Raw genomic sequence first — 27,668 nt, 5'->3', positions numbered from 1 at the left:
AGTATGCAAGAGGAAAGTCTGTTTTTCCCCCAGAAGCTCATTTGAGCACTGGGAGGTGGATAAGTGCTCTGGATCACATACACTGATAGAAGATCATCTAGTTTAAGAAAAAGTGAAATTTAAAATACTTTATGAGAAATTAGTAGGTAGCAGCATGAAATGCTACTAAAAGCAATTTGAAGAAAGTACATGGCTTCCCCCAAAGAACCCTGGGAGCTACAGTTTGTTAATGCTGCTGGGAATTGTAGCTCTGTGAGGGATAAACCACACTTTCCAGGATTCTTTAATGTATGGTGTGGATGTGACCAGAGAAAAGGAAATTTATGAAAAGCACATCTGAGAATATGTCTTTACTGCTAGTAAGAGTGACACACACATGCACACAAACACACACACTCAAAGATTCCACCCCCTGTAGTTTTCATTTTATTTATATTTTATTTATTTACATAAATTACATAAATTGTCACCTGCGCTTCATTGTTCACTCAATCCCAGAGGAAGGAACAACATTAAAATACAATGCAACCATATTTCATTTAAATACAACTGAATATGAGGAGAGACTGAAAGAAATGGGCATGTTTAGCCTGGAGAAGAGAAGACTGAGGGGAGATATGATAGCACTCTTCAAGTCCTTGAAAGGTTGCCACACAGAGGAGGGCCAGGATCTCTTCTCGATCATCCCAGAGTGCAGGACACGGAATAATGGGCTCAAGTTGCAGGAAGCCAGATTTCGACTCGACATCAGAAAAAACTTCCTAACTGTTACAGCCATACGACAATGGAACCAATTACCTAGAGAGGTAGTGGGCTCTCTGACACTGGAGGCCTTCAACAGGCAGCTGGACAGTCATCTGTCGGGAATGCTTTGATTTGGATTCCTGCACTGAGCAGGGGGTTGGACTCGATGGCCTTATAGGCCCCTTCCAACTCTACTATTCTATGATTCTATGAATTATGTCACTCTGCAAATGTGCCCGCCTGGATATTGGCCATTTTTTAAATGTGAATGTTTATGCCTGATTGTCTATGAAGCATCAGATGTAGAAGATTCCTGATATATAACTACATCTATAATGGGATATTAATCCCTGCAGAGCTCGCTGTGAGTTTGCAGTCAGACTGTTGTGTGAATGGGTCTATCGCTATGGTTTTACATGACTGGTGCCAGGGTCTTTGATAAAAGAACATTAGTTTCTTAATAACCATGGATGGCCCTTGAATTGTCTTGCATGGGTAGACTCAGTCTCTGACTAGTGCTCCACAGTGCTCTATACGGGTCTTCATACATTGATGGGGAGAGGAGGATCATGCTCATACGCCTGTCAGGTCTGCTTTAACTTGGATTCATGCAATGAGCAGTGGGTTGGGGGTTGGACTCGATGGCCTTATAGGCCTCTTCCAACTCTACTCTTCTATGATTCCATGCTACATCCCATCCTCCAAGAAGTCCCCTGAGTATATTTTCCAGCAGCCACACTTTCAACATCATTGTGAAAGGAATCTTATATATGTAGGGCAGCTTGTAATTGGACATGTTTTATGTTGTTTAGATACACTATGTAGTCTTGGACATTTAAATTGTTGTACGGATTATGTTTACGATGTTGTACAACCATGCTGGGCTCCTTCAGGAGGGAGTCTTATTCATTAATTTAATTTTAAATAATTTTAGGTAACTTTTCTGGGCAAATGCCTGTCTGAAGAAGCTTACAATCAAAAGTAATACAAGATACAAAGAACAATAATTCAAATTTTTAAAACTTATAGCAACTCAGCAATATTCCATGTCTATTATCCGTATATGGGGGGGGGGGAATCCATAAGACCACCACCTAGCTAGTACGTCTCATGCCTGGAAGGCCCATGGAAAAAGATAGGCCTTCAAGACCTTCCAAAAACCCTGTAACACAGAAATTTGAAGTAGTCCAATGGAAGGGAATTCCATAGCCATGAAAGTGTTAGAGTTTTGGTGCAGAAATAACTAGTCTATTAAGGTTGGTAGTTGAAAGAATAAATAAGCTTAAGGTTTATTAATACAAGGAAAGACGGGGGCAAGGCTATCTACACCTTGTTCCTTGCTGCCACTCCTCTCATGGATGGGTTCCTCGTTACTCATCTGCTGTGCCCACTGGCCTGTATGTGTTGTCGTTTAATGCCAGATCGGTACACAATAAGACCACACACATCTATGATTTGATTGTGGATGAAGGTGCCGATTTGGTGTGCATTACCAAGACCTGGGTGGGTGAGCTGGGAGGAGTTGACATGATCCAGGTTTGCCCACCTGGATACTCAGTGCAACACCAGCACAGGGTGTGGGGATGGGGGGGAGGAGTTGCTGTGGTCCACAGAACTTCCATCTCTGTCACCAGGAAACCACTCTGTCTTGGAGCTGGCTGTGTGTGTCACTGGCCCGACACATAGGGCAGGGCACACCCTCGACTTGGTTTTTGCTCCAGATAGAGAAAGTGGTGGTCTGGAGATGGGGGAGTGGATGTTACCCCATTGTCATGGTCAGACCACTTCCTAGTGAAGTTTAGACTTATGGCTCCAATCCTTCCCTGAAGAGGTGGTGGACAGATTAAGATAGTCCACCCCTGGAGATTAATGGAATCCACAGGATTCCTGAATGCCCTGGAGGAGTTCCCAGTAGATAGAGCAGGTAACCCTGTTGAAGCCCTTGTCATGCTGTGGAACAGCAAGGAGCGGCAGGCTCTTGACACTGTTGCCCCTGAGTGCCCTCTCTGGCATTGTGGAGCCTGCTTTGCACCTTGGTACACCAGTGAGCTAAGGGCAATGAAACAGGCTGGATGATGGCTAGAGCGCAAGTGGCAAAAGACGTACTGTGAGGCTGATGGGCACAAGTAAAACATCATAACCGTGCCTGGTGAGGGCGGTGAAGAAGGCCCACTTCTCTGCCTCCATCGCATCCTCCAGTAGCTGTCCAGTGGAGCTTTTCTGTATTGTCAGGGGTCTGTTGATATCAACTCCAGGAAATGGAGTCTTAGACCCTTCGGAGGCCCACTGTGAATTGTTTGCAAGGAATGTTGAAGGTAAAGTTGCTCTCCTCCATACCAGTCTTGATGCCTACTGTATCCACACCTACTGTAGTCCCCAATGAGGTATCCAGTGCAACGTCTGCTACAACTTCTTGGGAATGGTTTCAGTTGATGTGGCCTGATGACATACACAAGGTGGTTGTGATGATGCGGCCAGCAACATGTCCTCTTGACCCTTGCCCTTCTTGGCTTATTAAAACTTGCTGAGGGGGTTTGACCAAGTGGATCTTGGGTATGGTCAACACATCATTGTGGGAGGGAGTAGTTCCAGCCACCCTGAAAGAGGCAATGATCTGACCGCTTCTGAAAAAGCCCACCCTGGACCCATTGGTCTGCGACAATTACTAACCGGTCGCAAATACCCCCTTGTTAGGGAAGGTGATTGAGAGGGTTGAGGCACAGCAATTGCAAGTACTCTTGGATGAAACAAATTATCTTGACCTGTTCCAGTCAGGGTTCAGGCCTGGTTATGGGAAAGATTCGGCCTTGGTCGCCCTGATGGATGACCTTTATCGGAAGAAGGACAGGGGAGTGCAACCCTGTTACTCTTACTTGATCTCTCAGTGGCTGTTGATACCATTGACCATGGTATCCTTCTGGGCCGACTTGGTGAGATGGGTGTTGGAGGCACTGTTTTAGATCCTATCTCCAAGGTAGTTTTCAGAGAATAGCATTGGGTAATTGTCTTTCGCACCCCTGGCAGTTGTGCTATGGGGTGTCGCAGGTTACCATCTTGTCCCCCATGCTGTTTAACATCTATATGAAGCCCTTGGGAGAGGTCATCAGCAGATTTGGTGCAAGGTGTCAGCAGTACGCTGATGATTCTCAGCTCTACTTCTCTGTAACATCTGAATTAGAAGAGGCCGTGCAAGTCCTGGACCGCTGCCTGGACTCGGTGGTGGGCTGGATGAGGGCCAATAAACTGAGTCTGAATCCTAGCAAGATGGAGGCACTGTGGGTTGGTGGTTCCCAAGTTCGGATAATTGGTCAGTTGCCTGCTTTGGATGGGGTCATACTCCCTCTCAAAGAGCAGGTCCATTGTCTGGGGGTGCTCCTGGATCCATCTTTGTTGCTAGAGGCACAGGTGACCTCTATGGCTAGGAGTACGTTTTACCAGCTTTGGCTGGTAAGACAGCTGCAGCCATTTCTGGACTGGGATAGGCTGACCATTGTTGTCCATGCACTGGTAACCTCCAGGCTGGATTACTGTAATGTGCTCTATGTAAGGTTACCCTTGAAGTTGATCCAGAAGCTGCAGCTGGTGCAAAATGCAGCAGTGAGACTGCTCACTGGGGCTGAGTATTGCCAACATGTCACCCCACTGCTGAAAGAATTGCACTGGCTGCCCATTTGCTACCAGGCCAAGTTCAAGGTTCTAGTTTTGGTGTACAAAGCCCTATACAGCTTGGGACCAGGATACCTGAAAGACCTTCTTATCCCTTACATACCCAGTCAATCACTACACTCTTACCATCTTATCAGGAGGTCCATTCTGCACAACATAGGAAACGGACCTTTAGTGTGGTGGCACCTACCCTGTGGAATTCCCTCCCCATGAATATTAGGCAGGCGCCATCTCTGCTATCTTTTTGTCGCCTTTTGAAGACCTTCCTCTTTCAACAAGCCTTTTAAGTTAAGACCTTATCCCAGTCTGCATCTGTGTTGGAATTGCTTTTTAATATGTTTTTAAACCTTTTTTTTTTTAAAAAAAACACAATATGTTTTTACATTTACATTTTAAAATAACAACAACAACAACAACACAATGCAACCATAGTCAAGCATTTAGGGAACTTGGTGCTGAGAACAATATGCATAACTTTCTTGTTGAAGTCAATGAGATTCAGTCCTTAACTCTGTAAAATATTTACTGCATAATAAACTTCCTTTCATAAACTTATCAAAATGTTTGATAAACATGCAAGAAAGCTTTCTGAATAGTAGGTTCACAAGAGAAAAAATTGCATAGCACCTAAAAACCATACTTTAGAACAGTTTGTTTTTTCCCTAGAATTAAAGTAATGTAATTTTTTTAAATTAAAATGAATTTTCAAATGCAAGAAAAACCAAATTTGCTAAATGCTTGTGAGTCATTGAACCCTGAAAAGGCCTCATGTGGAGCTGCACACATTTGGAAAATCAGGAATTAGTCATGAATTATAGCCTACAAAGCAATCCAACTCAGGGGCAAGAGAAGCTGGCATAAAGTTCTGCTATACTAAATTGCTGGAGCCTCTGGGTTGGCTGAATTCCGGCTCAGCTGGGAGCAGAGTGAAGGGTCCAGAATGTAAAAGCTGCGCTCCCAAATACCCCTATTGGGGAGTAAGCCCTTTCCATTGACTTCTATTTTATTTACTTTCTTAGACCAACCTTTTTCTCGGTATAACTTTTGTTGGAATATGTGGTTCAAGTCAAACTGGTGGGTTGAGGCTGCATGGGGTTAAAAAGGGTAGCTAGAGAGGAGACCTCCTGATTGCTAGGCTATACCTATCCTTTGATTTCCTGCTGACTCTTCGTTCATGTTAGACTGATACTCTCAGGATGTTGACCACATCTTCCAGCTTCTTCTTCATTCTCTTGAGAAGGAGAGCAGACATCTTCACTTAGTCTGTCTCTCTCGTCCCAGCACGAGGGCAAACACTAGTTGCGTCTCCAGCTTGGCTAAGTTAGCTAGATGTAGAACTCTTTCCTATCAAGTATATACTTCCAGAATAAAGTAGTTATTTCTTATTTTAAACCTTAAAAGTCTGACTAATTCCAGGGAAGGTGTAATCTTTAGCAAAGATTCAAACATGCAAAGCTCACTCAGATGCTCAAGTGCCTAATTTCGCTACTCTGCAACAACTTTTGCCTGAATCGGGGCCTGCGGGAATGTTCTGAACACGGGTTGGATGTGAACTAAGTCCCCTTCCCTTGGTCCCTCCTCTGACACCCCCCAGAACACCTCTTTGAGCTGGGGTGAGGGACTTACACCAGTGTAGCCTGGCTGAGCCAGGAGCCAGCCAGTTCAGCCAGAGATCTGCTGCATACTGCTCCCCTCAGCCTGGCGTAAATGCGAGTTGGACTGTGCCCGTAGGTGGCCATAATCGACTTCTTGCTAATCCCTCTGAGCTCAGTATTACAGTATTTGGATCGAATGATATATATCCACTACTTTCAGGCAATAGTTAGTTGCTGCATCATCTGAAGGATTCAGGAGTAAGACAAGCTGAAAGACAAGCTAAGTACTTGGTTATCTGAAATTGCATCTGTCTAAGTTTTCATCCTGGAAGTTCCAGATGGTATTTGTAACAAATAGCAAGTTAAGCACTGAAGTGTCTCAGGTTATTTTTGCTGTGTCTACAATATGAACTGTCTGCCGTCGCAAATAAATCATACCTTTCTGACAGTCTCCCTCATTTTAGAGTGGATTCATCCCCAATAAGGTCTACTTCAGCCTGCGGTACACATCTGCCACCAGATCAGGTCTATTCCTGTGGAGCACATATACATAAATACATCACAAACTGTCAGGTGTTCCATTCAGGCTCCATGAGGTCTGAATAGATGCTATAAATACTTTCTTAAAGTATTAATATATCTTATTATAACATGGAAATATGGGCACACTTTACTGAAGAATGGAAGTAATCTACAATTTGAATTCCAAAGTGAAGTGGACTTAAGTGAACTACATTCTAGAACAAAACAAGCATACTGTGACCTTTTCAATTAACAGATATACATTTTAAAGAGAAATACACTCATCCACTACCAACCAGAAGCTGTCTTTTATGACCTGCCAATTATTATTCAGCAGAGTTGGATCTGTCCATCGTGTAAGCTCTGAATGCCAGGAATATAGCTACCTTTTCAAGTGTTATATTTTGGTGACCGATACAACTTGTACAGGACTTTTAAAAGAGCTTCCTATTTTTACACAAGCCCCTATTCTGGGAACTCTTCTCCAGATGTAGATGACAGCACCAGTGAAAAGGAAGCATCTAGCTACACTATGAGAAGCACTCTCATTTTGTTTTATGGACTGAACATCAGAGCAGTGACTCACAGTAAATTAGAAACTCAGCAGAGACATTTACAAACTTGCCCATTACCATGATATATGAGCATTGCTAAAACATATCAGAACACAGTGCCTCTCCTGGTTCTTTCTAGTATGAAACTAGCCTTATAAGTTCAAGAGCTGGAACCAACTCACTTAGTCAAGAAATGCTTTAGTATACAAAGAAAAATAGTATTTTTTTAAACAAACAAACACAGGCAGACAAACTGCATCATCTCAGTAAACATCATTAGGTTTCATTGCAATTCCCCTAATTAGAATTGTAGTTTTCTGTATTGTGGGGTGGGGGGATAGCAATCTCTAAACCAGCCTTTCCCAACCAGTGTGCCTCCAGATGTTGTTGGACCACAACTCCCATCAGCCTCAGCCAGCATTGCCAACGGTCAGAAAAGATGGGGGTTGTGGTCCAACAACATCTGGAGGCACATTGGTTGGGAAAGGCTGCGAAAGTCTCAGCATCCTCACCACAATTCCCAGGATTCTTTGGGGTCAGATTACACTAAAAAGATTTGTAGCGTGCCTATGTTCACAACCACAGCAAAGCCAACCCTGAAACACTGTAAAGAGAGCAGTTTCCTATGTTAGAGATTCCAGATTAAAAAATGTAGAACATCTTGGGTCATTTCACCTTCCTGGATGACCCATTTGTTGTTATTGTTACGTGGTTTCAAGTCGATTACGACTTATGGCGACCCTATGAATCAATGATCTCCAACAGCATCTGTCGTGAACTGCCCTGTTCAGATCTTGTAAGTTCAGGTCTGTGGCCTCCTTTATGGAATCAATCCATCTCTTGTTTGGTCTTCCTCTTTTTCTACTCCCTTTTGTTTTTCCCAGCATTATTGTCTTTTCTAGTGAATCATGTCTTCTCGTGATGTGTCCAAAGTATGATAACCTCAGTTTCATCATTTTAGCTTCTAGTGACAGTTCTGGTTTAATTTGTTCTAACACCCAATTATTTGTCTTTTTCGCAGTCCATGGTATGCTCAAAGCTCTCCTCCAACACCACATTTCAAATGAGTTGGTTTTTATCTTATCCATTTTTCTCACTGTCCAACTTTCACATCCATAGATAGAGATCGGAAATATCATGGTCTGAATGATCCCGACTTTGATGTTCAGTGATACATCTTTGCATTTGAGGACCTTTTTTAGTTCTCTTATAGCTGCCCTCCCCAGTCCTAGCCTTCTTCTGATTTCTTGACTATTGTCTCCATTTTGGTTAATGACTATGCCAAGGTATTGATAATCCTTGACAAGTTCAATGTCATCATTGTCAACTGTAAAGTTACATCAATCTTCTGTTGTCATTACTTTAGTCTTCTTGACGTTCAGCTGTAGTCCTGCTTTTGTGCTTTCCTCTTTAACTTTCATCAGCGTTCATTTCAAATCATTACTGGCTTTTGCTAGTAGTATGGTAACATCTGCATATCTTAAATTATTGATATTTCTCCCTCCAATTTTCACACCTCCTTAGTCCAATCCCGCTTTCCATGTGATATGTTCTGTGTATAGATTAAATAAATAGGGTGTTAAAATACACCCCTGTCTCACACCATTTCCGATGGGGAACCAATCGGTTTCTCCATATTTTGTCCTTATAGTAGCCTCTTGTCCAGAGTATAGGTTGCACATCAGGACAATCAGATGCTGTGGCACCCCCATTGCTTTTAAAGCATTCCATAGTTTTTCATGATCTACACAGTCAAAGGGTTTGCTGTAATCTATAAAACACAGGGTGATTTTCTTCTGAAATTCCTTGCTCCGTTCCATTATCCAACGTATGTTTGCAATATGATCTCTGGTGCCTCTTCCCTTTCTAAATCCAGCTTGGACGTCTGGCATTTCTTGCTCCATATATGGTAAGAGCCTTTGTTGTAGAATCTTGAGCATTACTTACTTGCATGGGATATTAAGGCAATAGTTCCATAATTACTGCATTCTCTGGGATCCCCTTTCTTTAGAGTTGGGATGTATATGAGTGCTTGTAATTCACAGGTTTACTCATATGCATTACTGCATGTGATCCTTTGCAACACAGGAGTGACCAACAGAAGTCAGCCTGTGCCTTTAACTCACAACAAAGAAGAGTCACAATTCTTGATGATAGTCTGATGGTACATACAACTTATTTTGCAATTAGGTTGAATTGTATGGACATTTTGCTCATGGCAGACTTGCTAGTGTTTCTTATCTCACAATGAACCACTCGGAACATGATGCACAAATTTAATAAATGGGCTTGTATGGGTTAAATCTGATTTGAAATCAAGACCAAAAGTAGGTCAAGTGTGTCAGCTCTGATTTATTCTGTAACCAGTCATGAACAGTGTGACTACAGGAATTTTCAGTGTGTGTGTATGTGTGTGAAAGAGAGGGGGGGAATTGTCCACTGGGAAACACTAAATTTTGATTGTTGTGCAACTGTATTAGGAAATAGGGATAAGAGTAACATCTAAAATTGTAAGGTTTGCTAGGGCAGTGGTTCCCAAACTTTCCCCCCCACAGATGACTTGAAAATTGCTGAGGGTCTTGGTGGACCACTTAAGAATTTTTCTGCCAGTTGTAAACCTTGTAATGTATTGTGTTAGATGCTGCATGATTCTTAATTGTATATTAACAGACACACTACACGTGAATGAAACATGCAGACCATTGTTGGTCAACAGACCACATTTTGGGAACCCCTGCTCTAGGGTTGCCTTCTCTCAACTAGTTCACTATTACTGTACCATTAAGACATGACAACAGTAATTTGTTCCTTCCTTCTGCTTTAATCCTGCACAAGCCCTACAAGGTAACTCTGCAAAACTACAGCGCTGCCCTCAGGGGCAACTGAGGCAATTTGCCCCAGGCCCACACAAAGCAAGTGGCCCCCTGCCTCAGTTCCTGTACATACCATTGGCCCCTGCCACATTGCTCACCAGAATTCTTGGTATTTTGTTTAAAGTTTTCATAGAAAGAGGAAATAGTATGTTAGAATGTTAAGATGACACTGTATCTCAAAATGTAATTGTGACATAAATGGGACCTCTCTCTTGCCATGATGAAGTAAATATTTTACATAGTTGTGTATGAAACAGAATAGATGCTAATTTGAGGCTTAAGCTAGCTGTAAAATGTATCCTTGGGATGCTGGAAGGGAGTGGATTGTTTATTAGCTAGGCCTGCAGCCCAACTGTAAGAGAATTTAAACCAATCACAGTAAAGTAAAATCTTTCTTTATGTCTGGGCAACAATAGAAATAAGGCAAGCTTATGATTGCCCCAGACCTAATAGCCCTAGGCCCAGAGTTTGATGAAAGGAAAGAAGGAACCAAGAAGGCTTTAAGGAGGGATTCTGTGGCAGAGCAGGGGGGTTGTTCTTTTCACAGCAAGAGTTCCAGGCCTGCTGGGGAAAGAGTTCAAATAATGAGTGAGTGAAAATTTACGCCGGAAGGGGTTGCGCTTTGTTTGGACCAGATGAGGTCGCAGTGAGGGTGAGTGCGTGGGAGGGTGAGGGGATTGGTAGTCTGGCCTTCGCTCCCCTTGTTCTGGCTTGGGTTTCCAGTGTCCCCCACATTTCCTAAGGAATGAATGCCCCCAAGCTGCAAGACCCCGCTCCTGGAGTTCCTTAGGTCCCGCCCCTGCACACCCCCTCCCTGGGCCTCCCGCGGGACCACTCAGCTCCCTTTCTTTTTTGTGGTAGGCTTTCTTCCTCCACCTCATCCAACCAACCTGATCTCCTGGGGACAAACTGGGGCCTGTCTCGGTCCTTTTCCTCTCAGGAAGTCTTTTAGGGCTGTTTGCTCTTTAAGGTTTACGGGGTGCCGTAAAGTTTCAGATGGGGTTTGTGTAGTTGGAGAACGGAACACCAGATGAGTTATGAAGGAACTGACACCGCGGATGAGCTACATCACGTTGTCACTGCTCTGATCGGAATACATCCTCGCCGCTGAAGCCAAAGAGCTTTGGGGGACAAATCAAGTCTGAGTCCTTACCATAACCCTGGCATGACTTTGAATGTTTTGCATCACAAAGCCTTCACAGGGCTATGAAAAAATGCCTGACCGTGACAATACCTATAATGGCAGTGGTAGCGGAAGTGATGAGGAAAGTGCCAACTCCGATGACATCTGCCGGGATTTCCTGTGTAATGTTTGCAAGCGGGGCAAACGCTGTCATTTTCGTCACCCTGACATCAATGAGGTCACCAACTTGGGAGTTAGCAAGAATGAGTTCACCTTCTGCCATGACTTCCAGAACAAGGAATGTGTCCGCATCAACTGCCGCTTCATCCATGGCACCAAGGAGGATGAAGACTGCTACAAAAAGACTGGGGAGCTACCCCCACATCTTCGCCAGAAAGTAGCAGCTGGGCTTGGCCTTTCCCCAGCTGATCTCCCCAACAGCAAAGAGGAAGTACCCATTTGTAGGGACTTTCTCAAGGGGGATTGCCAGCGTGGGGCCAAATGTAAATTTCAGCACCTGCAGCGGGATTATGAATATGATGCCCGGGGGCTGGCCACCCAGGAGCAGGGCATAACCACTCCTGTACGTCAATATGATCCCTATGATCCCCTGTATGACTCTGACTGATACTATGATGACCATGACCCAGTGCTCAAACGGCGGCGGGTAGATGGGCTCCACTTTGAGACTTATGAGTATAACTTCACCAGTCCACGTACAGTGGAATACCGGCTCCTGGAAGAGGAGAATATCATGCTCCGCAAACGTGTAGAGGATCTCAAGAAGCAGGTCAACAACCTTCTAGTCACCAATGAGGTTCTCTTGGAACAGAATGTCCAGTTCCGCAACCAGGCCAAGGTGATGACTCTCAGCTCCACAGCTACAGCCACTGAGCAGACTCTGGCACCCACTGTGGGCACCGTCACCAATTATAATCACAGCATTGCCCAGACTCACACTACCCTAAGCAGCCAAGCTCTGCAGCCGCGGCCTGTGTCCCAGCAGGATTTGGTAGCTCCAGCTGGAGCTCAGGCAGCACCCCCTAGCAATGCAGCACCTCCTATGAATCCGGAAATCACCCCACTCTCAGCAGCTCTGGCTCAGACCATTGCCCAGGGGATGGCTCCACCCCTCTCCATGGCACCTGTGGCTGTATCAGTAGCACCTGTGGCTGTGTCAATGGCTCAACCACTGGGGGGGATCACCATGAGCCATGCCACTACACCGATGGTGACATACCCCATAGCCTCCCAGAGTATGAGGATAACAGCCATGCCCCACTAGCCTACGTTTAAGGGAAGTATCTTCATTCAGTCCGTGCTTTCCCTGGGTCACTACTGGGATCCATGTCTATCTTGTTGGAGGTGATTAACACAAGGAAAAGAGAATGGAACTGATTTCAGATGTTGATCTGAAAGTCACAGGAATTCTTATCTCTACATAGGGGGAAGGACCATAGCCTGGGTTGACGATTTTCCTCATGCAGGCATATGTGGAGCTTACCCCTGAAATGACCGCAGGGCTCAGGGATGCTAACAAAGCAAATTGGAGAGTATAGTAATCTTATAGCCCTTGTGCATACCTTATATCTGTTTTGCAGCTTGTCCATCCTAATGTAGTAGGGTTGCCAGGTTCTTGGCCTGAGACTGATCTTGTATCTTTAGGAGAAGAGAAAGTCAGCCAAGTGCAGGTGTTCTTGCAACACTGTAATGAGAAAAACCACAAGGTGGAATTCTCCCTTCCTGTGCACACCTTTTAAAGATACAGAAGGCCTCTTGGAGGCCGGGCCTGGCAACCAAGAGGTCTTCTGTATCTTTAAAAGTTGTACAGGGGGAAGGTAGAATTCCACCTTGTGGTTTTTCCTATTACAGAGTTGCAAGAACACCTGCACTTGGCTGACTTTCTCTTCTCCTAAAGATACAGGATCAGTCTCAGGCCAAGAACCTGGCAACCCTATAATGTAGTCACCCACCCAATCCCTTTGAATTTTGTAGCTGAGCAGATTGCCCCATCTTGGAAGCACTGCTTATGCATATGCACATGGAATCCATCCTATGGTGCTCCAGTGAGAAAAGACAGCTAAATTCCCCGGTGATTGCCAATAAAATGAAGAGAGGCTTTCCTTTGCCCGGTCAAAGAAAAGAGCAGAGACTCTAAAACAGTACTTGCTCCACAAAAGGCAGTGATTGTGGCAGCCTGTGTGTTGTATCTTTGTGCACCTTTTCTTGATCTAGTAAGGCAGGAATCTAAACTCCTGTGTATAACTTACTTGAGCTTTGTTGGTAAAATATACGATAAACTGGAAATGGTTTCAGAAAACAAAATTAAATCTTGCCATTCCTTCTGGTTTGATTAGGAATGGAAAGTTGAAGTTATAGCCCTGGAAAGAGCAGGTTCAACTTACGTATCCTTACCAAAGTTTGGCAATTTGCAGGGTGGCAGTGGTTGTGGACATATATCAAGATGGCCTCTTTTATATGAATGCATCCAGGATACAGTGACAGGATGCCTTGCAGCAACCCTAAGGCTTGAGCAGCCTGATTTCCCAATTGACGCTTGCAGGGGTACGTGGTGCCTTGCAAACCCAGAAATTTCTCCCACTGTCTTGTTCTTTCCTCTGCGAAATGTACTGCTTTCTGCCTGTATTTCATGTCTAAATTGCTGTCATACCTGAGAACGTTGTTGTAGGGACTCACCTGCCCTACATCACTTCATATTTTGTTATGGCACACTTTTTTAAAAAACAAGAAATTTCCCTCATTGTGTGTTTCTATTTGGATTTTTGTTGTTGATACGAACTCTAGCTCCTCCTTGGGTCTATGGTAGCGTTTCATGTTCTTTCATGGATTGCGTTTTATTAGATTGTTTTAATGAAAATGAGGGAAATGCTTCACGACCCAGCTGTTTCTACAGTTAACAGTGTAAATGTTTCCCACTATTAAAACAAATGTAAATGAGTGAGTGAGTACCACCTAAGATTTCCAGGCAATGTGCCACTAGAGAGTAAACTTCTGTGGTAGTTACCACAGGGAAAGGCACATGAGTGGCATGAGGCCAGGCCTTAAGGGAGGAATCCTTCCTGAATGAGTAGCGGAGAAGGCCAGCAGCAGGACACAACTAGAACACTTGTGAGTCTGAGCCCCAGGAAGCAGAAGAAACTCTGCCAGGAGGGGTTTGGAATTTGGAGGAGGTACTCAAGAGAAGCCCAACCCGATCCCTATTCCCTTATCCCCATGTAAGTAGTTGGTGCATACAATAATTCACGCATGTGGCCTCCAGCTTTATATACGCATGCATGGGTCCTTGTAGGGAGCAGCAGCAGCCCCATCATCACACCTGTACCAGGCCCAACAAACCCTATGGGTGGCCCTGCAAAGCTGACCATGGGGAAGGGGAGTGCCAAAGGCTCTCCTCGCCCAGAGTGCTATTTATCCTAGGGCATGCCTTGTATCTATTCTCCAGGACAGCTGTGCAAGCTTCTGATGCACGAACAGGTTTTTACCTCTTTTCAAGGGTGCAAGAGGGATATTTGGTGGGTGGGAGACATGAAAAAATTTTCCTTAACTGAAACATTAATTGATGGGGAACATGGGATTTTCAGTTTTCTCTGCCTTCTGATATGATTTAGGAGGCAGGCAAAACACTAATCCCATGATTCCCAGCAGGGAATGGTGCTACCCTGGCATTTGCCACTGAGACTTGATTGACTTGAAGGCAGTCCATTTCCATTTTGGAACTGAGATATATGCTTTCAGGACCCAGCTTGTTCTTGTGAATGTAATGTGTTTTAACTGTTTTTAATACTGCATTTCCAGTTTCTGAAACCTGCCTTGGGACCTACTGGGTAACTTGACACCCTGGGCTTGGAGGAATCAAATAATAAAATGAATAAATGAATGAGAACAAGAACAATAATTAACTGAAAGAACACAACACTTCCCCTGTCTTCAGCTAGCCCATCCTAACACTCATCATTCCCTTCCCATGCAAGGTGCTTTTGCTTGAGAAGAGAAGACTGCCAGGGAGGACTAGTTATAGGTACAGGCAAATCTGATGTCATATCAGAATTCAAAAGGGCTTGGCCTCGGCTCAAAATGGGCTTTTCAAAACAGGGCAGTTCACATTTTGAGCTTCCCCATTCAAAATGGCCCTCAGGGCCTAACAACACTGATGGCAATTGGCAATCATGCAATCAAGTTTTCTGTTTTTAAACATGAAATACCAGGTGTGGGATTCTTTGACTATATTCAGCTCGCAGCATGAAGGGAGGTTCAATTGTTCCCTCCACAGCTGCAATCTGCATGAATTCCACTTATATGGTAATTAGCTTTAGGGGGTGAAAAACTCACAATGGTACCAATGGGAACTCCCCCCCTTACTAATTGCTGTGTTGTATGTGAATTTCATGGGGATTGCAACTGGGGAGGAAACAATTAACCTTATCTCCCCACATGCTGCAGTCTCAACAATCTACACACAAACACACTGGGGATGGGGAGGGAGTGAAATTTGGTTCAGTTCACATTTTCATGCAAATTTACCTAATTTGCAGTTCCCAAACCAATACATGCACCAAACCACAGCTATTATTTGGAATTCACGCTTCCCTGAATTTTGTGATGCAGTTCTCCTACCAAAGAAAGTGTACAAAAATGTGTGAATCAAGAGAAAGTATGCACAAAAGGTTATATAAATAAAAATTACATTTCTATAAATAAAAATAACATACAAAAATGCATTACTTGCAAAAAAAAGTGTCTATTTGGAGAAATGTGCACTTAAAATGCGACAAATTTCCCTGAGGACTTTTTAAAAAATTGCAAACTGATGTGAAAATTGTGGTGAACTGAATTTAAAATGGGGGAAATGAAAAACCCAGATTGATAGATTCTTCTATCCTTATCACAGCTGTATTTAATTTTTTTAAAACACACACACCCACACAATGTGATTACATGATTGCTAATCATATCATTAATGTCATGTGTAGTTAGGCCCTTAGACAAGTGAAACCATGCTAACTAGATAAATGCAGTTAGGTATACAAAATCTTTAAAACAGCAACAGCAACATAAAATGGATATTCAGACACAGCAATACGTCTGGGGATGCAGTTCACCACACTTCTCCCTCACTCTGTTCTTTTATGTCAACCAGATTTATGTAGCATTCCAATATAGAGCTTATACTGTAGGTGTGGTGGAATTTTCTGGTATATGTATGTATGTTTGTAGGTTAGAAAGAGGGGGGTCTTCTCACTTTAATAAGATGCCTTGTTTATTCTGTTTGGCTGCCAAGCCTCCAGCTTCTCCAAGGGTCTTGCCAAGAATTGTGACAGTGCGTTGCTTATATCTATACACCCACAAGCTGTCCTAGAGCTATAACAGAGTGTGATGGCAATTGGAGGCTGGGCCTGGCAACCAAGAGGTCTTCTGTATCTTTACAAGTTGTGCAGGGGGAAGGGAGAATTCCACCTTGTGGTTTATCCCCTTACAGTGTTGCAAGAACACCTGCACTTGGCTGGCTTTCTCTTCTCTTAAAGATACAGGATCAGGATCAGGCCCTGAGCCTGGCAACCCTAGCCCCAAATGATTTCCCCCCACATCTCAACAGAGAATTCCAACCAAGGATGGTTTTCAGTGTTAGCCCTACCCAGAGTAGACCATTGAAGTTAATAGGCATGGCTAAATTAGGTTCATTAAGTTCAGTGGGTCTACTCTGAGTAGGACTAAGTCAAATACAGTTCTACCTCTATTGCAAAAATGGCACATCAGATTGTAACACATAATGGCACACTATGGCCAGGCATCTTATTGACTTACCCATTCATTAAGATCTTTCTTAGAAGCCCTTCCCATTCTAATAAATGATACAATCTTTTAACACGTCCTGCTAGCTTTGTCAGGACGTTGGTTGGTACTAGGTATGTCTTTATTGTTCATTGTATTTATATCTTGCCTTTCTTCTATCATGGAACTCAGGGTGCTGTTCTGGAGTGGTCTCCCATTCAGATGACTAGACCCAGAGCTGTTTAGTATCAACAGGAGTGTCACATCACTACCATCCCTCAGACTGTGCCCTGTTTTGTAGCTCGTTCCTCCCAATTTATCATTCTTTTTCACTCCAGGACAAGAAGAAAACATAGCCTATTAAAAGAAGAGCTGCCCGCTGCCTACTCTCATCCTCTGAGAATCAACTTGGCCACTGATCCTGCTGTAGCACCTGTTTCTCATCCCCTTTATTACTGCTCTGGGCTGGGATTGTTGGAGGCTAATAAGTCCCAGGTGACTGTAAGCTCTGTCAATTAACCTTTGTCTCTAGAGCACAGTATCCATACTCTTCCTCCTTCAGTCAACACTATTGGATAGCCTTTCTTAACATTGCTGAGAGAGAAGACGAGCACACAAAAGTCACAGACAAATGACAGCAAGCCAATACATTATTATTTAATATATGACATCCAAGCACACATAACTAAATGCCTATGTTGTGGTTGTTGTTCCTGTTATTGATTTAGCCCATCAAAATGTACTAATCAATTTACAATCAGGACTAAGGGCAATTTAACAGGTTACACAGAAGCAAAACTGAAGCTTGCCACTCAAGGAAACGACACAGCAGTGAACTGCAGCCAACTTTGGCCCTCTGACGAGTGTTCCAGTTTCAAACAAGTACTTGTAACTGGCAAGCACCTGCTTACCACACCAGTGCTCTCTACTTTTCGATGTACACTGAGTACAACTTAAATATAATAGGTGCTTTATCCTACATTGCAGGGTGGGAGACCTCAGGCTCCAGGGGCTGAATACGGCTCTCCAAGCCTCTCTATCTGGCCCTTGGAACTTTCCCGGGCCACCCACCTCATTGGCCTTGGTTTGCACCCCAAGTATCTTTGCCTGGCTGGAATGTGTCTTTGAACTCTGATTGCCTGGATGGAGGACAGAGAGGGGTGCACGAGGGTGTGAAACTAGCCTACTGTGAAAAGACACAATGTATATTTGTTGCTCTGGCCACTTTTGCCTTTGGCCTTGTCCACCACTGGCATGTAGCCTTAGGAATTTTGCCCAGAAGTGAATGTGGCCCTCAGTGCTGTACCGAGTGTAGCAAGTAATCAGCATATATAGCAAGGAAGAGAATTGGTGGCCTTCTGAATATTGTTGGACTCTAGCTCCCATCAGTCATAGCCAGCAAGGCAGCAGCGGCTTGTGGAGTGGGATAGGTGGAGCTCTGTTACTCTCCTGGCTTCCCAATACCACCTAACCTTCCAGGATGAAATGTGGTATGCCTCTCAACATCAGCCATATACACACCATATGTTTTCAAGGGCCAGCAAGAGCTCACCGGATGCCACCAGAACCTCAAAGCTTTCCAAGGCTTGGGCCCCTCTCTCGGGGTGAACCCATTCCAGGGCACCTTGCCCTTCACAAAGAAAAGACCACCCCCAAAGAATCCTGGGAACTGTGGTGTGTTAAGGGTGTTGGGAACTATAGCTCTGTGAGGGATAAACTACAGTTCCCAGGATTATTTGGGGGGCAATGTTTTCAGAAGTATCTGACTAGCCAGTATTAGAAATGTGATATTAGACTAGAGGGCCCCTGGGTCTGATGCAACGGGGCTCTTGTTAAATTTGTAACCATTTCCCAGTGCCTCCCATGTAGCACACTTTCTTGCATGTAGTAGATATAATCGGTGGTGAAATAACTATCTATGTTTGGTCTCCCCGTTCTAGACAGTGGCCACCATGACAGGAAAATGAATTGATTACTACAGAAATGCAGCTGTGGTTATTGTTAGAGTCAGACTAGAGATTACCTTTCCTTAAAAATAGGACGTTAGCCTATATGTAGCGTATAGTTTTTCAGTGCCGAGTCATTCCAGACATGAGCAATTGGAGGGCAGATGTTAACATGGGATAAACAGCCAGCCAAGCTCTTGTGACATTGGTTAGCTTTAGACAACACAAGCTGCGAAAATTATACTTAGAAAATAAGGTGGCCCTTTTTGTGGCTAGAACTAGTAGCACCACAAGAAAGTCCAGCAATACCACTGTCTCAAGTTTCTAGCTCTTCAGCATATTTTATTTAGGCCAGCAGACTATCAACAAAGCATCAAGAAAGTGTGTGTGTGTGTGAGAGAGAGAGAGAGAGAGAGAGACAGAGAGAGAGAGAGAGAGAGTGCTTTCTGTGGAATTTTTATAATGTAGTTGAATTGTATTATTCTATGTATGTTTTTGTTCTTTGGGTTAAACCTAACTGCTGTAGGATCTACAGTGTAAGTTGTTGCTAGGGATGCATGACAAATTTGATTCAGTTTGCATGTAAAGCCAAATCTATCAAATTTGCACTTTCCTAAACAATATGAGAACCAAAACCAAGCCATCCTTCAAAATTCACGCTTATCTAAATTTTGTGATGCAGCTCTCCAACCAAAGAATGTTTATGAAAATGCATGTATTAGGGAAGTGGGTGCATAAAAATGAATATATTAGTGAAAATTACATATGAAAAAGCATTATATTAGGAGAAATTGCTTGCAAAAATGTACATTAGTCAAAACTGCATACAAAAATATGTTTATCAGAGAAAGTCACACTAAGGGTGCAATCCAACTCATATTTCTGCTGGGCTGGGGGGAGTTGAATACAGCAGACCCCTGGCTGAGCTGTCAGGCTCCCAGCACCACTAGACTCCACCAGCAAAAGCCTCCCGCTGTGGCTGAGCCATGGTGCTGCCAGGCCCCTGCTGGCGCTGCTGAGGATCCACTGGGGATGGCCGGTGGATGGAGAGCTGGTGGAAGCCAGCAGTAGCTCCAAAAATGAGGCATTCTAGAGGCATGGGGGAGAAGCTGCGAGGGGGGGCTTACACAAGATCCTCCTCATGTTCAGAGCCCTCCCCTGGATCCCAATCTGGCCAAAATCTCCACCAGGCAAAAGGCTGGCAGAGTAAAAAAAAAAAATGTATTGGGCATTTATGGGGAGCACTGACTCCCTGGGAGGCTGATTTGTAGGAGCCAGCTTCTTCCTTCCCACTCATGTGTGCAGCTCCCAATGGAGCCGGTATTCAGCCAGACTGGTGGTTCCTGATCAGGAAGTGGATCCCACAGACCTTCCCGATGGCTCCTCCTCCACCGGTACTCCCCCGGCTGCCCATCATTTGAATTATGCTGTAAAATGCTGAAGAATTTTCATGAGGATTTAAAAATGAAATTTGCAGATTGCTGCAGAAATGTGGAAAACTGAATTTAAGATTGGAAAAATGAAAAACTGAGATAAACAAAATTGACAGATCATTCCATCCCTAGTTGTCACCTACAGCAGTGATTCCCAAACTCCCCCTCCCTACAAACCACTTGAAAGTTGCTGACAGTATTGGTGGACCATGATTTTTCTGCCTGTTGGGGCAATTTTACAGAACTGTGCTAGGTGCTGTGTGGTTTTGAATGGTGTTTTTATTACTTCTTTTATGTCTTATATTGTATTACAATTTGTGGTCCATAGAATTCAAATTGTAATACAATCAAATACAATAAAGGAAACAATAAAAATACAATTATATGAATAGTTAATGTGGAAATGCCATGGACCACCTGAATGAAACTTGCAGACCACTGGTGGTTCACAGACCACAATTTGGGAACCCCTGGTCTAGAGACCTTGCACTAGGATGGTAAATGTCAATAAGAAAGTAAGAGTCAGACATACATCTTTAGGGGTGGTTAACAGGCTACTTTTGGGGCTCATGGTCCATCCAAAGCTAAGCATTTCAATGAGAGAATCCAACACTACTTCCTTAGTAATAAATGGGAACCTTAAAATTCTGGCTAGAACATGGCCTCTATAAATAACAGCCTCACAAACTTGCCCATGGGAAGAAATATAATGCATGTAGACAGGGTGACCATGGTAGGGTGGGCCAAGTGAAAAAGAGGTCTCCTGCATCTTCAATAATTGTGTAGATGACAGGATTTCAGCAGATGGTGCTTGTCATAAAAGTTTTGCCTGCTGAAATCCTATCTTCTACACAACTCACACTATGCTATGGTTATGAAATTGATGCTATCTGTACCCATAATCGTCAGTTCACATCTTACAGCTGTCCAAGTGAGCACACACCTGAGGATTGTTGGGATTGTTTACATAAGGTATGGGAAACCTGTGGTCCTCCAAATGTTGGACTCAGGCTCCCCAGTCAGAATGGCTAACTGTTGGTGATGATGGGAGTTGTAGTCCAATGACATCTGGTGGGCAACAAGTTCACCACCTGTGATTTACATCAAGGGTTAGGAACCCATGGCCCTCCAGATTTGTTGGATTAGAACTCTTTTCAGCCTTCATTACCATGGTCAATGATCAGGGATGATGGGAGTTGTAGTCCAAGCACATCTGGAGGGCCATAGATTCCCTACCTCTGGTTTACATATACAAAACCGCTGTATCAGCTAGTCTTTATAATGTAATCCTTTGCATATCTACTTAGAAATAAGTCCTTTTGAGTTTAATGAGACTTACACCCAGGTAAATGTGTATAGGATTACAGTTTTGCAGCACAATCCTAATCATGTCTACTCAGAAGTAAACCACACTGAGTTCAATAGGGCTAACTTCCAGGTAAGTGGGTCTAGCAAGCCCTGCTTAATAGGGCTTATTTCAAAGTAAACATACATAGGATTGCACTGTTAGTCTCTTTTAAAAAGGGAGAGAAAATGAGAAAATACCTAGACAGTGACTTGCCTTATATAAAACTCATCATGCAATATTTACTAACTTAATGCTGACAAAAGCAAATTGATTGTGAGCAAGTGCTTAAAGAGAGATCTGTCCTATTTAATTTCCCCTTGAGACTATGTAAAAGCATCCATCACATCTACATTTATTGTGCAAAAGTATCTCTGCATCAGGGGCCCTTGGTTGTAGTTCATTTTTTTTTTATTCAGCTATTACTTGATAATTTATTTTAGGGATTTATTCAGAGCCTTGCAAAAGCTTTCCCAGGATGACTTGACAGCATAGTAAGAACAATAATATAATAAAACGCAGATAAAAATAAATCAGAAAAATGGTCCTGGCAAAACAGCATAAAAACCAACACTGGAAATGAAACATACTTTAAAAGCCTTGGGAAATTAAAATGTCTTGGCCTGGCATTGAAATAACAACAAATTAGGTACCAGGTAAGCCTTTCTGGGGAGAGGATTCCATAATTAGGATGCCACCGCTAAAATGGCCTAGGGTTCTATTCTATGCTGTGCAAGCAATGTCCCACTCATGCAGTAGGACTTTCCCTTCCTCTCTTCTTGCACCCCCAAAATCTTCCCTGGGGCCCCTCACCCTCTGGAGTAGATTTGGAGGATGTGTGGGGCTTCAGGGGAAAGGAACAGGGTGTTCCATTGCACAAGCAGAAGTCTGTTGCATGAGCAGACTGGCACTGTTGAATACAACCCCAGACCTCTGGTTGCCACCCACTATATCTGTAGTTGTGGGGACACTTGAAGAAGGGACTTCAATGATGATTTCAGTGAAAAGATAGTCTCATTCAGAGATAGGATGACTTTTTGTCTCTTGCTGTCTATCTTTCATTTATTCCTGTGTTGATCTTTTTGTGCATTTATAAAATATAGATCAGCAGAAGATCCAAGATGGACAAGACATGACAAAAATGTGCTAATTGAAACTGGAAGCTGAGATGTCTTATCCCAACTAAAATATACAAATAAATTTACTTATAAGCTTTTGCACCTGCTCACAAGTAGAAGTGCACCAAGTCCTATTTAATTCAATAAATCTTATTCTCAGGTAAGTAGGATTAGGACTGCAGCCCACATTTACTAACTGGTAGGTCTGATTGGCTTTTCATTTAAAGTTCCACACTGGTCGATCTTGACGGTTTGGGGACAATGTTCCCAGAACGTCTAGCCAAACATTGCAACCACCTGTGAAGATGGCAGCATTAAATAGGCATTTTATTTCTGTTTTAAGAAATTTACCAAATTGGGGTTTTGTGAAATTGTTCAAATTCAGCATAAATTTAAAAGAGAACAGAAACCAGTAATGAAAGAAGAAGGCCATAACACTAATCATGAGAGGCATTGTTTAGACCAGTTACAGGAATTTTTGTATTTTGTGAAACACAAATTTTTGAATTAAAAAAAAGTCTGGAAGAATAATTCTAAGCATTGACATCACAGGATGTGGTGTTGTGTGCATGTCTTCTTCAAGGTATATAAGTAGAGGAGTACATTGAAACTAGCCTGGATGTTCTGTAAAGCATGAAGACTCAGGCTATTTGGGGATTTATAGATCGGAACTAGCATGTTGAATTCTTATCAAAAGAATGTACAGAGGCATTATAGTTGCTGCAGCACTGCTGTAATATGCTATTGATGACTCACCTTTATCAGGAAGCTAGAGGCTCATTTTATGCCAGACTGATGTTTCCAGTCACTGAAGACAGCCACATTCAGGCCGCAATCCTATATACTGTTAGCTAAGGCTAAGCCCCACTGAACACAATGGGATTTCCTTGAGAGTAGACATGCTCAAGGTTTGGCATTATGGCAGTCTAGTTTATCTAGTCATGTTTTTCTAAAATATATCTAGTCATGTTTTGCTTATTAACCAGTGCATTTTGGATCCAGAATAATAAAGTCTTAGAAATAAGTTATTAGCCTACAAATCTTTTCACTGGCCCATCTGCACATACTACGTTAATAATTTGTGACTGTGCAAGTCATCAACAATAACCAAACAAACAAACAAACTTTTCCTAAAGTTTCCTTGTCTAGTTACACGTGAAGATGATCTTAACCCAACACAAGCAGACAGGCAACTGGATATTTTGCACCAGTTCAGGACAGTTCCTTTAATTTCAGGCTTCTAATTAAGAAAGCAAAAAATATTTTTTAAGGATATCAATTAAATGAAGGCTGATTCATACAGAGGAATGTAGTGGGCCAGTTTCTTTAATGATCCAGACTGCAGATTGTTCATATGTGGGATCCAGTATGGGCTCAGACTGAGTCTGGTATTGCTTGCATTTGGAAGATTTTCAGTGACATACCCAACCATGCTCTGGACTGTGACAGAGCTGTCAGTGTTCATCAGGAACAATCAACAATGTGTGCTGGAAATAGCAGGCCATTGTGCATTTCATTAGGCTGGTGTACACTCAGCACTTAAAAAAATCTGTTCAAAGTAACCCAAATTCTTCTACAAGAAAAGTTAAAATTTTCAACATATAAATTATGCACTTCAAGACATTTGCATATTTCTTATTTTGCACAATAATTTTTTTTCTAACAGTCACTGAAAGTTTTTCAGGACATAGAATCCACACACACCTTAGCCATTGGAAATCTTACTGGTCCCCTTGGCTTTGGAGATTTCACTGGGCATAAGGGCTAGGAGTTTGCTTAAAAAACAAACACATGGGATCTTCATTTAACAGTTTATCAAGTTAGTCATTTGTATTGATTAAACACGCACTGTAAATCCATGCAATATTTAAATTTGGAAAACCCAGTATTGCAGTAGACAAGTCTGTCATGCAGAATCGCACCCATCTTGGGTTCTGGTTTAGAAGAGAAAATACAAATCTTGCTGTCTTTATAAGGAAATTCTTTTAACTTTGCAACCTGATCCTGAGTATTTAGTCAGAAATAAATCCCACTGAAGTTCAGTGGGACTTGTATCTGAGTAAGTAAGTTTAGGATTGTGGCATTCCTTTCCAAAAAAGAAAAACTTTTGTCATTGTTCAGAGATTAAATCTGACTGGCATACAGATAAATGTTCCAGTCCTTCCATCTGCTTTTGGCTACTGAGCAATTATATAGGGTGGTCCAAATATAGACTCTACCTCCTCTTAATGGCTCTCGTGGCATGAGTGTAGGGTTCCTCATCATTTTAATGCCCCACACAATAAACGACTAGGATATAAATTCTGATATGCTTCCCAGCTGAATGGATGCCTAGAGTGGAGACAGACTGGCTGGAGCTAAAAGCTGTTAGCTTTGATTTACCTCCCTTCCATTATTCAATCCTATTGAGAATTTTGAGTAGCGATCACAAAGCATGTTGATTGGCTACAGGTTATAGACTGAGTGATATTTAACTCCAGTCAATACTCGGCAACCTTATAACGATATTAGTGGCGATGAAGTAATGGTTGTTTGGTAAGAGGCAGACAATGAAGCAAGGTGTTTGCAAATAAATCCATTGACAGATGAGTTGTCCTCATTAACCATTAAGTGCATGCATTTCTCCAAAGCCCTGGCAGAATTCCTGCCAATAGGGAAGTTCTTGTGGAAAGTTCCCCATGTCATTTCCCTTATGCAGTATTTATGCTTTGCCTGTTTTGTAATGTTTGGCTGACAGACACTGGAGACCTACTCAGGCTATGCGTTCAGGGGCCAGCTTCCCCCATGTTAAGAGTTCAAACTTTTTATGTGACCCAGAAACACTCTATCTTCAGATATTATATCTGTTGCAGATGGGAATGCAAAGACAAGCAGAACTGAGGATGTAGAGTTGGAAGGTGTCAGAAAATCCCAAAATATTCTGTGGTTCAAAGGACAGATGATGCATAAAAGTTGAGAACCAGCTTAGCATGATAGAAAAAGTGCTGTACAACCACAGGGGAGACCTGAATTCAGTTTTAGGCTGAACAGAAGTGTAGTTTCCAATTCGTGTGAAGTACTAGTTTCGCTCCATTTGGCACTGGCTAGGCCTCATTTTGAATACTGCATTCAGTTCCAGACACTGCACTTTAAGAAGGATGCAGACAAACTGGAACAGGTTCAGAGGAGCATAACAAGGGTGATCAGGGGACTGGAAACAAAACCCTATGAGGAGAGACTGGAGAAGAGGAGATATTAGAGCACTCTTCAAGTACTTGAAAGGTTGTCCCACAGAGGAGGGCCAGGATCTCTCTCAATCCACCCAGAGTGCAGGACACAGAATAATGGGCTTAAGTTACAGGAAGCCAGATGTCGACTGAACATCAGGAAAAACTTCCTTAACTGTTACAGCAGTACAACAGTGGAGCCAACTACCTAGGGAGGTGTTGGGCTCTCCAACACTGGAGGCCTTCAAGAGCCATCTGTCCGGTATGCTTTAACTTGGATTCCTGCATTGAGCAGGGGGCTGGATTTATAGGCCCCTTCCAACTCTACTATTCTATGATTCCCCTCCTAGCCACATGAGCTCAATGGGTAACCCTGGGGCAGTCATTCTCTCTTAGCTTAACGTACGTCACAAAGCTGTTGTGAGGACAGAATGAGAGGAGATGTGCTGCTCTGAACTCCTCAAAGGAATGACAAAGCAAAAATGTAATAAAATCGAATATGATAAGAATATGATAAGAAATGCAAGTGAGAGTAGATGTGGCTCCCACTTACTAATAGTTATTTGTGTGCTCCATGTCTCACATGCAAAAGATAACAGTTCATGACCCCATCATGCTCAGATGAATCACAAGTGCTGCTGCCGGTGCTGCTGAGGATTATCATGAGGCTGCCTGCCATGAGTTGCAAAAGCAACCAAAAGAATTAGAGGCTGCATACACACCAAAGATTTATAGCACATGGATCCCCCCAAAGAATTCCGGGGACTATAGTTTACTCCTCGTAGAGCTACAATTCCCAGCACCCTTAAAAATTACAGTTCCCAGGTTCTTTGGGGGAAGTTTTATGGTTTAACTGTGCTTTAAATGTATGATGCTTATGGAGCCAGAGAGTGTGTCTTCTTCACTGGTTTTTCTAACACTGGGGAAAGGTGGGACAAGCTCTGCTAAGTTTCTCTTGTGCCAATAAGCTACTGTGTTAGTCTTTGTAGTGCAGATGTGCAAACAGAAGCACATTAATTACTCACAAATAAGCATCTGGTTAAGATGTGGGCAGAGCAATTCTAAACAGAGCCCAGAAGGATTGAGGAGCAGAACCACCACCGCCACATCCAAAGCCCTGCCATCTCAGGGGTGGGGGTGGGGATGTAACATGTTTTGCTGCACCAGTTCTAGGCTGGCAAAGAGGAGTCATAGAATCTTAAAATAGTTCTGTTGGAAGGGGCCTGTAAGGCCATCACGTCGAACATCCTGATCAATGCAGGGATCCAACTTAAAGCATACCCAACAGGTGGCTGTCCAGCTGCCTCTTGAATGCCTCTAGTGTTGGAGAGCCCACCACCTCCCCAAGTAATTGGTTCCAATGTTCTGCCGCTCTAACAGTTAGGACGTTTTTCCTGATGTTCAGCCGAATTCTGGCTTCCTGTAACTTGAGCCCATTATTCCATGTCTGGCACTCTGGGATGATTGAGTAGAGACCCTAGGATCAGGAGATCTGCGGGGCTTTGGATTTTGTAGATCTAAAATGTTTAGTATCCCACCTCTGGTCCATTTTTGTGACCACTGGGCCCTCCACAATGGAATTCTCCCACCAGTAGCATTCCTCTCCACTAATGGAGACCAGAAGAGAGGGCCTGCACACCACTCTAAACCCCTCTCCCAATGATCATCATTGGAGGATTAGGACTGCAGCCTCATTCATGGGCAAATCTGATGACAGCAAAAACTTCCTTCAACTTTTCCTTCCAGGGGGTCA

The 27,668-nt window shown here is 43.2% G+C and overlaps 1 pseudogene; it reads left to right on the top strand.

Annotated features, from left to right (window-relative positions):
• Positions 1 to 10,568: 10,568 nt before the first annotated feature.
• On the top strand, positions 10,569 to 12,362 carry LOC133375687 (zinc finger CCCH domain-containing protein 10-like; annotated as a pseudogene).
• The last annotated feature ends 15,306 nt before the right edge of the window (positions 12,363 to 27,668 follow it).

This window comes from Rhineura floridana, chromosome 1, assembly GCF_030035675.1.
Source record: "Rhineura floridana isolate rRhiFlo1 chromosome 1, rRhiFlo1.hap2, whole genome shotgun sequence".
Classification (NCBI taxonomy): domain Eukaryota; kingdom Metazoa; phylum Chordata; class Lepidosauria; order Squamata; family Rhineuridae; genus Rhineura; species Rhineura floridana.
Note: the sequence above shows the minus strand (reverse complement) of the source record. Positions and strands in the feature narration are given on the sequence as shown.